The sequence below is a fragment of the Diabrotica undecimpunctata genome, chromosome 5 (genome assembly GCF_040954645.1).
Source record: "Diabrotica undecimpunctata isolate CICGRU chromosome 5, icDiaUnde3, whole genome shotgun sequence".
NCBI classification, from domain to species: domain Eukaryota; kingdom Metazoa; phylum Arthropoda; class Insecta; order Coleoptera; family Chrysomelidae; genus Diabrotica; species Diabrotica undecimpunctata.
Window position 1 is genome coordinate 10597250 of NC_092807.1, and position 12064 is coordinate 10609313.

Consider the following 12064-nt stretch of genomic DNA (forward strand, 5'->3'; position numbering starts at 1 on the left):
GTACACTTACCTTTATAACAAAAAATAATGACTAAACTGCAGAAATCAAAATCAGAATCGAAAAAGCACGTTACGTATACAGTGTACTATACTATGGAGTGGAATCATGGACGTTAAATCTAGACACAATGGGACGACTTAACGATTTTGAAATGTAGACCTATAGAAGAATTATGAGGGTCTCCTGGGTAGATAGAGTTACGAACAATGAAGTACTGAGAAGAATAGGTAAAGAGAAGGAAGTTGAACTTACAATTAAAGAAAGAAAGCTACAGTATCTCGGACATGTAATGCGGGGCGAGAAGTATGGCATCCTGCGACTCATAATGCAAGGAAAAATAGATGACAGAAGAAACATCGGAAGAAGACGAATTTCATGGCTTAAGAACCTGAGAGAATGGTTTGGATGCAGCTCAAAACAACTATTTAGAGCTACTGCCTCAAAAATTAAAATAGCTATGATGATTGCCAACCTCCGTAGCGGAGATGGACCCTGAAGAAGAAGAATGAGGATGGATTACGACAGGTTGCTAGACAGTAAATTGATCCAAAAGATGCCCACGTAAAAAAATGCACGTCTGCAGTCGACATATTGAACCAAGTCCTTAGGTTATGAAGCCAGGAAATACGTCGTTTTTCCCAAACACTTATCCTTCAATAATCAATTGAAGTCAACCATACCTATCATTATTTCTCAAAGTATGACCAAACTACTCCAATTTTTTATCCTGATGAGCACTTCACATTCTTTACCCATTAAGCGGAGAACTTCTTAATTCGTCACTAGATCAACCCACAGTATCCGTCTGTAGCACCTCACCTCGAAAGTATACAGCATCTTCATAGATTGTAGCGTTTCATTTTTCTACTAAAAACGGCTCTTAAGATTTTGCTGGTGATGTACCACTAAATGCTTAAATTATTATTAGTCGTAGACTGCCTTTATTTCCTTTAACTACGTCTAAGTACGCCTGATTTCGAGTTCCCATATCATTAATTTTGTCTGTGTTTAGACTAAGTTAAAAAGTATGAGTACTTCTGCCTTATAACCGATTACACTTTCCTTCCCGAAGTTGTTTATAAACATTCAGTTCAAGTTGTCTGACTAAATGGTATATAATTATAATACCTAGGTTACCAGATTTTACGCATATTAGTTTTGTTGTCGCGATGGCTGGAGACGTTAATTAACTAGTATTTCAAATATAGTTTATATTGCGGTAAGTCTTGTCAATTTTTTTGTTGTTTAATCATAAAATATAAAAAGATTTTATACTTCTAGAGTTTTACCACCGGGCTACATTTAAGGAGCCGCCCTCGTCATTATGTAATTAATCTTTTTGAGTCATTGTTCCTTTTTGCCGACTAAGATAAGGGATTGCTTTTTGAGGGTCGCTACCTTTTTTGCTTCAGGACACATGCCATGAGGTTGAATGATCGTGAGCTCATTGACCTGAAATTCCGAGAGCTATATGTATAATCTAGATATTTTACAACTAAAATGTCACTTATTTCTGTTATTGAGTCTATTACGTCGTATAATTTAGACATTTTATGATTAAATTCATTTTAATTTCAATTAGTAGAATTACGAATTTCTTTTTGAGAATATTATGAGTATATAATGTGTAATTAACGAACAAAAAGCTTTTTCGGTTAACAAATTATGGTCCGTATTCCTTACTTATCAATTTTAAAATTTTAAGTAACAATTATATAATTTACTTTATAAATAATCTCTTATTTTGGATTTTATCAAGGATCCCAATTTATTTAGATCTTAGATTATTGTAGTCTGTATTTGCCTTTGTTTAATAGTAATGAATAAATACAGTCTTTTATGAATTTTATTAATTTTATAAGAATAGAGGATAAAATACATCCCTGTCGTATTCCGCGTTGAATTTATACAGGATCTATCAACTTGTCATCTATTCTATTTAATGCTAACTGGTTCATCAGAGTTTAGAGAGAAATTATATGACATAAGAATACTAGATGAATGAGTGGAGTGATAAAAAAGAATAAAATCAAAAATGAATACCGAAAAATTGTGCTAAAATAACAATTGCGCCAGTTGCGTAGTATTTGGGAGAAGTCAATCATTGACTTTCTCCTGTCGTACGCCTCTGGTAGTAGCCAGTAACGTTTATTTAACATAATTTAGTAGGGTGTACAGTACCTACAGTTCTGCCAAGTATGACAAGGATACGTCAAATAGTTTTAAAGTACTGCGTACAAATAGTTTTTAAATAAAACACCCTGTAACTCAGTAAGAAGCCACATTTTATCCAAGTGATTTGGGTTCAACATTAATATTTTGAGCTAAGAAATCTACATTTAAAATATTTCCAATTATTAATGAAACACCCTGCATTATACAGAGTATTAATGTTAATTTTTGTAATTAATATACTTTTTACACTTTATTATACTTTTTTGTTACCATTAAAAAACTGCAGTACGTTTCAATATTCCTCATTATTTCCGCATTCAAAAATAAAGTCAAATATCATTACCTTGACAAGATATTTTGGTATTTTTTCAAAGAAAAAATATACAAATTAGTTTTCCGACGCTATTTTTAAACACACACAAGACAGTGTCCGTGAACTCTCACTATACGACTGTAAAACCGGCACTAAAACGTTACCTTCATTAGTAACATCAAGAAAATTGTTATCCAGTAAATTATGCACTACATTATCAACTTTTTGCCCCGAAAAAATATTATCAACCGCATTTACCATGTCGTACTTAAATAGTGACCTACTTCGGGACAAAATTAGTCACAAAATGTTAAAAATCGAACCAGCTGAATTTTTTAACAATGGCAAAACGGTGTATACAATGCGATTGTCTATTTTGGAGTTCACAATGACACAGTAGACTTCTTTTAATGAGTACATTGAACTAAATTTATCATTTTACTTGACACGAAATGCAAATTTTCGCGTAATTGCTTTTAATAGAACGGACAAACAAGGGCTTTGTTTAGGGTGTTTATGAACGTTGAGGGGAATTTGCGAATATCTCTCTTTTAATAGGTCGTCATTATTAACGAGCTACTAAATAAAAGCTCGACTATTTGAGGTTTGTCTCAAATAAAATGTGATCACAAGAAAGGTATACTAACCGCCGAATTGTTTCATCAAAACAAACAATATAAGATGCAACTCAACAATACACTATGCTTTTATATAAAGCTAGACGGGTTCTAGAGACCCATGGCTCGAAATTTTTCCACTGTTTACCTCCATTTTCTTCTGTCCGTTGCCGCAGTTCTCCTATTTGTTATCCCGATTGTCTGTAGGTCTCCCTTACACGCTTCTAGCCACTTTTTTCGTGGTCGTCTTCTCTTCTTTTCTTTCCCTCTCAGCAGCGAGTCCTTTGCCCGCCTTCCGTCTGCCATTCTCGCAAGATAGTGTTATATTATTATTAATCTAATTTATTGTTTTTATTTATTATTAGAGGTTCTTATTATTACTTGCAAATTTATTAAAGTCTTTATTACTAATTTATTTTACACCAATAATTATATAATTTATCTACATTTATTATAATACGTTCGTTACATTTTAAAACGCGACACGATGTTCAAAAAACTAACTGTGTTGTTTACAACAAAATTCCTCTTTAAATATAAAATTCCGTTATTCGAGAATTGCCGCGATTTCCCATCGGAGAGCCCAGAAGGTCGCTCAGACTGGTTTTATTCGGCCTGCTTCTGGAAATTTCAAAACGCGGTGACTCATCAGAATTCAGGTAGACAGGTCTTTGAATCATCATTCAATCTTCGTTTATCCAATTCCTATGACAACGTTTTAGATCGTCAGTCCAACGTGTTGGTGGACGACCTCTGCTTCGGTAGGCATCATCTCTTGGTCTCCATTCCAGTATCCGTTTTGTCCATCTATTATCTGTCATTCGAGCCACGTGACCTGCCCAGTTCCATTTCAGTGTTGCTACTCTCTCTATTGGATCAGCCACTCCTGTTTTGTCGTAGCTGGCGATTTGGGATCTTGTCTCGTAGTGAAACGCCCAACATAGCACGCTCCATCGCCCTTTGACACACACGGATCTTTTGAACTGTTCTCCTTGTCATGGTCAACATTTCCGCACCGTAAGTTAACACTGGCAAAACACACTGATTAAACGTTTTTCTTTTAAGGCATATTGGTATATGCCTTATGGAAGATCGAAGGTAGGAGAGGAGCCGGCCGCAAACAATTATCCTGGTTAAGGAATATTAAAGAATGGACAGGAATACACAATACAGACGAGCTGTGTCACGCCGCCAAGAACAGAATTCTAGTAATGAGATAGTCGCCTACGCACTTTGGTGTATGGCATGTTAAGAAGAAGAAGGTATATCAGACGATTTGAAAATATGGTTCACCTTGCCGAAGGCTGCCCAAGTCAGTCTTATACGACGGAGAAGCTCAACGGTTTGGTTATCTTTTCCTATGCAAATCTCATGACCTAGGTATTTATAGGCCATTACCTGGTCTATGGATCTTGTTCCTATGCATATATCTTCGCTGACTACAAGATTTGTCATCATCTGGGTTTTAGATATATTTATTTTCAATCCCCCTTCTAGCGAGGAAAAGTAGTGCTGATTTAAAAGTTCTTTGGCCTCATCTATCCTATCAGCTATTAGTACAATATCATCTGCTAACCTTAGATGGGTAAGCTTTTCTCCGTTTATGTTTATGCCTTGTCGGTCAGTTTTGCCCTTTTACATATATATTTCAAAAGCGTAGTGAACAGTTTCGGCGATATGGTGTCCCCCTGGCGTACTCCACGTTGTATCGGGAATTTCTGGGTTTGACGATCACCCACTCTAACACTGGCTGTTGCGTTTTGGTATATGTGTTTAATTATATTTATATACCGATAGTCAATTCGGCATTCTGTCAAGGCTTCCAACATTTTTAGATGATTTACGGTGTCGAATGCCTTTTCATAGTCGACAAATATTAAAGCTAGTGGTTTTTTTATTATTACCAGTAGGTGACCGTTACAACAGGTCTTTCAACTGAGCGCCGAAATAACTAGAATAGAAAAGATATTAGTGATAAATATGTTTACAGTTTTGAGTCATATGACACGTCATTATCTATCGTAACAATAGCCTAACCATCTACGTTTCCCGTACAGCTCTCCGATCTCCTCCAAACGTCTTCATAGTCTTTTACTCCCCCGAATATATTCCTTAAAACACTCCGTTCCCAGATGTTCTGCGTATTTTCTTGATTTCTGTTCATAACCCATGTTTTGCTTCCGTACAGGACCACTGGGTTGGATCACTGTTCGGTATAGTCTCAAGTTTACCTCTCTGGACATGTTTTTTACTCTTTGCAGTTTATGTAGAGCTCTGACCGTCTTCCTTCCTCTCGAAATCCGCTTCTCAATTTCTTGGCTCTCTTCTCCTTTATTTGTTAGGATTACTCCTAGATACTCAAAGTCCGTCACCTCTCGTTGTTTGTGGTAATCTTCAGTTGTATGTCTTCATATGTGGTCTGTCCCATATACTTTGTTTTTTGCTTATTAATAATTAGCCCATACTGTTTAGCCTTCGCTTCAAAGAGTTTGAAAATCCTCAGCAGTTCCCCTTTTGTTCTTGTCATTAACACTGCATCGTCCGCAAACTTGTCATTAACCTGGCTTCTATTCCACTTTCTCTTATTATTGCCTCCAGCAAGAAAATGAAGAGTATTATTGTGAACAACGGAGCTCCCTGCTTTAGTCCCCTTCTTACTTAAAATTTTCCTGTTAGGCTTCCTCCTATCCTTACTCTATTTATAATTGAGGAGGTTTAGCTTTAACTGTTGCTCGTACGTACTGCTCTGAATCGCTTTTAACACGAATATCTGATCTATGGTGGATCTGCCCTTTTTGAATCCTCCCTGCTCGTTTAAGTACCTTTTCAGTCTACAGTCTACAAAGACACAGTAACAAGAACGGCTACAAGGAAGTGGGTAGATCACAAATCTCTGGAATGGTGGAGGAATTCACCAGAACAAAGGAAGGCGAAACAGTTCATTAGAGAACATTTGCCAAAATTTACGGCAGACCTAATAAGCTAAGACAGGAAAACAGTCAAAGCCATAGTAGGTCTTCTAACAGGGCACTATAAGCTGAATAGGCACTTGAAGCTGATGGGATTATCAGATAATGACCTGTGCAGATTCTGTCACCTCGAAGAAGAAACAGTAGAGCACATTCTATGTCAGTGTGACAGTCTGACAAATGTGCGGTTCTTTGCATTAGGAGAAGAAAATCCACCAGCAAATAGCTACATGAAAAGTACAGTATCGAAGCTATTAGACTTTTTAAAAAGAGTCAGGCTAGAGAATGTTGTCTAGGACTAGAGGACCACAATAGATTAGAAAAGATCGCAGTGGAATAGGCCAAAATGCCACCTCTCTAAATCTATCTATCTAGTATGGAGTACGTAGAAGAAGAGTTTATGACAAAAGTTTTTAAGGGAATATGCTCTCGCCTTCTCTGTGATCGGTCACATAGTTATCGAACAATCCTCGTACTTTAGTCAATTATTCTAAAATTAGTCCTATTGTTTATTGTTGAATACATAACACTAAAACAATATCATTATTTCGACGATTGTTTTAAGCTGTTCTACATTCTAAAATCACTGCAAAATGACCTTAATACGTTTTAAAACGTAAGTTGAGCAATAATTCAAGTGAATATCATTAGAGTAATGTATTAAGACTGATTACATGACTATCTCGAATACTAACTTGTGTATGTATATAATGTATGTATACATATACATACCATCACCATCGCTACACTGTGCTCTAGTTCTCACGGATACAACAAACCTAACAGAAATAAACAATCCGTGTATTATTTTTGTTGTTTTCGTATTTAGTGTGAAAAATTAAATCAAATGTTGAAATATCCGTCATATTAATTACAGTATAGTGTGGTTTGTTTAATATCCAGAAGGTGTGATTAGATATATGATAACTTTGTTTTTGGTAAAAAGTTATACGCTTATAAAAAGTAGTAAATAAAGTGTTAAAATTATTAGAAAAGAATTAAAATTAAGCAGAAGTAATACGGAAGTAAGTATTATGGTGGATCCAAGCTGAGAGTCTGAGAAGCACCTTAACTTATTAAATTTTTACACTAAAATTAGTACAAATAATATATAGTCCGTCTAGAAAGTATCCGGAATTTTATATTTTTCTTAATTTTAATAGATTTCCTTTTTGTAACATTTTAAGACAAAAGTAATGCATCAAGTAGGTTGTGCCGATAGTAGGTTATGGGCAAAATCGCGTGACAACACCATCTGTCAAATATTGTTGTTTGTAAATAGACTTAAGTAGTAAAAAGAAAAGTGGTGGAATGTTTGTATGGAAAGGATGTCCGAAACGTTAAAAAATTAGTGCAATTGACTGAACTCGGAAAAAGTGCAGTGTATGAGACAATAAAGAGGATAAAAAATGGCATAGATATGAGACATAGACCAGTTTCAGGTAGACCGCGTAAGATTCGCGGAAACAATTTAAATGTTTTAGTGGCTTTAGGACGACAAAATCCGCGCCTAGGGTTTAGGGTTTCGAAAATTAGCGAACAGATTTGGAAATCAACGAAAAATAAAAGTGTGACCAGAAACTGTCCGCATGTCACTGAAAAAGCAAGGCTACATATCAAGGAATCCAAAAAAAATCCCTACAATGACACCTTTGCAAAGGTAACGAAGAATAGATTTTTGTCAACGTTTTCGAGAAGATAATTGTAATAATGTCTTTATATCTAATGAAAGTTGTTTCCAGCTTGGTGCAAATCATCTAAAAGTCCTATCAAGAGAAAATGTTACCCTTCAAATTTCTAAATTTCCCACTAAAATAATGGTTTGGGGAGCAATATCTCAGCGTGGTGCTACACCTCTCTGTATAATTAATGGTACTGTCGATAGTGCGAAATATTGTGAAATCCTAAATGGTTTTCTTCTTGAAACGGCTCATTTTTTATATCCAGAGGGGTGGCGTTTTCAGCAAGATAATGCAAGATGCCATACTTCTGCTTATACTCAAGCTTGGATGCTATCTCCAGATCTTAGCCCCATTGAAAACATATGGGGACTGATGAAAATTGAAGTGGAACGAGCAGCGCCACGAGATAAAGGTTTGATTCAGTCAGTTTTACAGAAATGGAACACCATTACCGAAAATTATGGCCTTGACCTAGTTTCGGGTGTACCTGGACGTTTAGTTAAGTGTTTAGATTTAAATGGAGGTTGTATAAGTAAATGATATGAATTATTTGTTGAAATTTTATATTTCAAGTGATAGAAATTAATACCGTAAAATTATAATTCTGCTTTCTTTTTTCCGGATACTTTCTAGACGGACTATATTATACAATATATACGATTATCCATGCTATTTACCGATTGTATACACACCCGCGACTCCGCAGAGATGTAGGGGTTGTGTTATATATGTAGTACCTTTAGTCGGAACGACAACCTAAAGTATATTTCACGAATTTGCGACTATTTTGGATTATAGCTATAGATACTCGACAACCAATGGTTCATTCTACGGTTCAGCATAAAAAGTACGAAAGTAAATTGCTCTAGTCATAAAAATATGAAACAAGTAGTTTGTAAATTGAATTACAAAAATCCTTTTATAATATTTTTTAGTAAATGTACCCAGATCTAGTGAAAAAACGTCATCAAGTCTTTATAAGAATGTATATGTTAGAGAGAGACAGAGCATCGATTACTCCCCAGATTTTCGGATAGCCTTCAAGAAGTTCAAATGTTCAATCTGGTCATTTTTTGAGCGTTTTGTGGTCGGGTTAGAATAGTTCGTCGGATCGTGACGTATGATACATCATTGGAAAGGACAGGGGATAACGAATATACTGAGATAGAAAAAAATATGCATGGCGGCATTGCCAAAGGGGCATTACATTATATCTCCGTTGCTATTGGTCCGATTGGAGGATGTGACGCGTTAAATGAAAGGGGAGTAAATGTACTGTTTATTTTCGAGCACAAAAAAAATTCAATTTCCCCAGTTCTAGGGAAAAAACGTCATCAAGTCTTTATAAGAGCCCATGCGTTAGAGAGAGACAGAGCATCGATTTTAGCAAACGGTCAAACACCAATTCTGACGTCACTGTCGGTAAGGATTGGATCTGCATTACCGGCCAACACGTATCTTAGCACAGTTCAAAACCTTAATTAAAACCGGAAGAGTTCGAACCTAATTTATGGTCACAATATAAAACAATTCATTGTATTAATAAATCAAAACATTTATTAATAATTATATTTCGATTATAAACATATTTCTTAATTACATGTTTTTATACAAAGAGAATATACTTCGCCTGTGGATTCAAAGGTTAGTACTGCATTTCATATAGGTAAAATGCAGCAGAGTATGGGCCGGTTAGGCCAGACCATCAAAGTCCAATTCTAACGTCACTGTCGATAAGCATTGGATCTGCATTTCCTGCCAACGCGTAACATAGAACAGTTCATAACCTTAATTAAGACCGGAACCATTTGTCAACTAGCAGCTGACGTATAACTGTGTAGGTAAATATATTATTATACAGGGTGTAGTGGCGAATACAAAGACAGTAAAATTAAACATGACAACATTGCCAAAAGGACATTACGTCGTATCTTCGTTGTTATTGGTCCAATTGAAGCGTGTGAGGCGTCAAATGGAAAGGGAGGTGGTGAAAAATACAAAGACATAGAAAAAATAGACATGACAACATTAGCAAAAGGATACTAGATCACATCTTCGTATTTATTGGATGGATTTTGACGTACTAGGTGTCAAATGAAAGGGGATAGGATAATGTGGGGAACAGAAGAAAAGCAAACATGACAACATTTCCAAAAGGACATTACATCGTTTAGAACACATATTAAGACTTTGATATATGACGGTTGCACTTCCTGAGCGTTTTAAGTTTAAAATTTGAGACATTATATATAAAATGCGTAAAAAGAAAGAGTTACTGTAGAGACGGTGTAAAAAAATTAAAAGGCAGAAGTACATTCGAAATTTCCAGGTAAGTCTCTGGAGAGTTTTCGAACAGATTAGGTTCGCAATTACGAGATTATTGAAGAAAATTTTAAAGCAGGATAACCTAATGCACATTTTTCAAATTGCAATGACATATCACGGCAGTCGCGCAACAATTCCTTGAAAACCCTCGCCTCTTCACCAAACGGACATCGTTAAAGCTTGGCATACCATATCCGTCCTCTTCGTAGAATTATTATCCATTTTACCGGAGGTTACTAGATCCAGTAAAGGAGGAAATAGGACTTCCAGTCGCTCATTGATTTCTGCGAGTGGTACCTAATCATCAGAGCACCCGACCCTTTATTCGAGAGAAAAATCTTATGCAGTAACAAAGCAGAATTTAAGGTTAATGGTAGGGTACAACTGCGTTTATAGGGTCATACTCATCTGCAAGAAATCAAGGAAAAGGAAGTGAATTCTCCTGGAGTTATGGTTTCGATAAGAATTAATTATAGAGAGATGGTTGGCCCCTTTTTCTTTCGACAGATCCGTTAATTCAGAAAGGTACTTGTAGCTTTTACAATAATTACGTGTAACTTTGAATGAAGAGATTCGAAGGGCGAAAGATCATTTTGCAGCAAGTGGGCGCCCCTGCCCATTTCAAACTGCGGAAGTTTGTGCTTTCCTAAACCAGGCTTTTTCCTGGATGGATCGGTAGGGATGTAAATGAACCGTGGCCACCAAGGTCGCCAGACATTACGCCTATGGATTTTTCAATCAAAAATTTTTTTGCAAATTTTCTAATGGGTTTCTAACAGTCCCGACTTGTCCCCGATAGAGACTTTGTGGCTCAAAATGAAAAAAGCTTTGAGAAAACATCCTGCCAGGTCCGTCAAAGAATTATTGAAGGAAAAATTGCAAGAAACATGGGATTCGTTTACATTAGAATTTTGTCAGAACTTCTAAAAAACTATGCCTCGAAGAATTGTGGATGTCATTAAAAATAATTTATTATTATTCTGTTTAATCAATAGTTTTCATTAGGTTATAAAATATTTTCTATAATTAGGAAATTAAAAAATGTTGTTCGATGCATCATAAATGCAAATATCTCTGTATGTAAGCTAAAAAAAACTAGGTACCCAACAAGTGGTGTCATCGATGGATGTCCTTTAAACTTTAATAACGCGTTCCATATGATTCATGACATCTTGAAATGTTTTTTTTTTCAAAAGCTTGAAATAAAATCAACTTCCCATTATAAATTGGAACGAATAGACCACGTCCCACAGTCATCGTGTCCGTATTATTAAGCAGAAACCGCGAGATCATAACCGCGAAATCGTTTCGCCATTAAAACCGTAACAGATACAGATCTTTGTTTATTTCTATATCTACAATATAACATTATAAAATTTCAATGAGTGGAACAAGCAAGGCACTTTTTGTCATTTCCGCTGTACCCGAACTCAATTAGAATGTAACATTAATCAACGTAATTTTGATTACCATTGGTAACAATCACGGAATTGCGTAATTGCTCGGTTATATATTGGTAGATAAATAATTACGTCAGTGTCGTTATTAGTACTAAAAGTGCACTAAAATAACTAGCGAGGAAAATGTTAAACGATGAGAAGTGATCTGACAACTATTTGTTTTTTTTTATTGACGTAATCTCATTCTAAATCGTGGAATGCATTCAATTAATACAATAAATGCAATCGTGGTTGCATTCAACTAAGCGTTCAATTGGTTGAATCGACCAATGAAAACGATACATACAGGGCAGATGATGGTTTGACAGATTTTACTACCAAAAATGATAATAAAATATCAAAGGATGCAGTTTTCTCCCAATCACTGTCCCTATCGAAAATATCATTAGAGAACTGTGTAGCTTTCGCCAAACACTGCTCCCGATCCTAATAGCATCCACAACAAAGACATAAAAAACTTCCCTAGAGTATATTTCCATCAATAACAGAAATGATCAGTGCAGACCTCAAACTTTGCAATTT

At 35.7% G+C, this 12064-nt stretch overlaps 1 protein-coding gene across 3 annotated transcripts in view; it reads right to left on the reverse strand.

The window, feature by feature from the left end:
- The window catches only part of ssh (Protein phosphatase Slingshot), a 444779-nt gene that overhangs the window by 349188 nt on the left and 83527 nt on the right, over positions 1 to 12064 (reverse strand). The window contains exon 1 of one of the 3 annotated variants that reach the window (XM_072531439.1): positions 2520 to 2593. The exons of the other annotated variants lie outside the window; for them this stretch is intronic. The gene's annotated coding sequence lies outside the window, so the exon portion shown is untranslated. Of the gene's footprint in view, positions 1 to 2519; positions 2594 to 12064 lie in introns of those variants that run through there. 3 annotated transcript variants of the gene reach the window in all.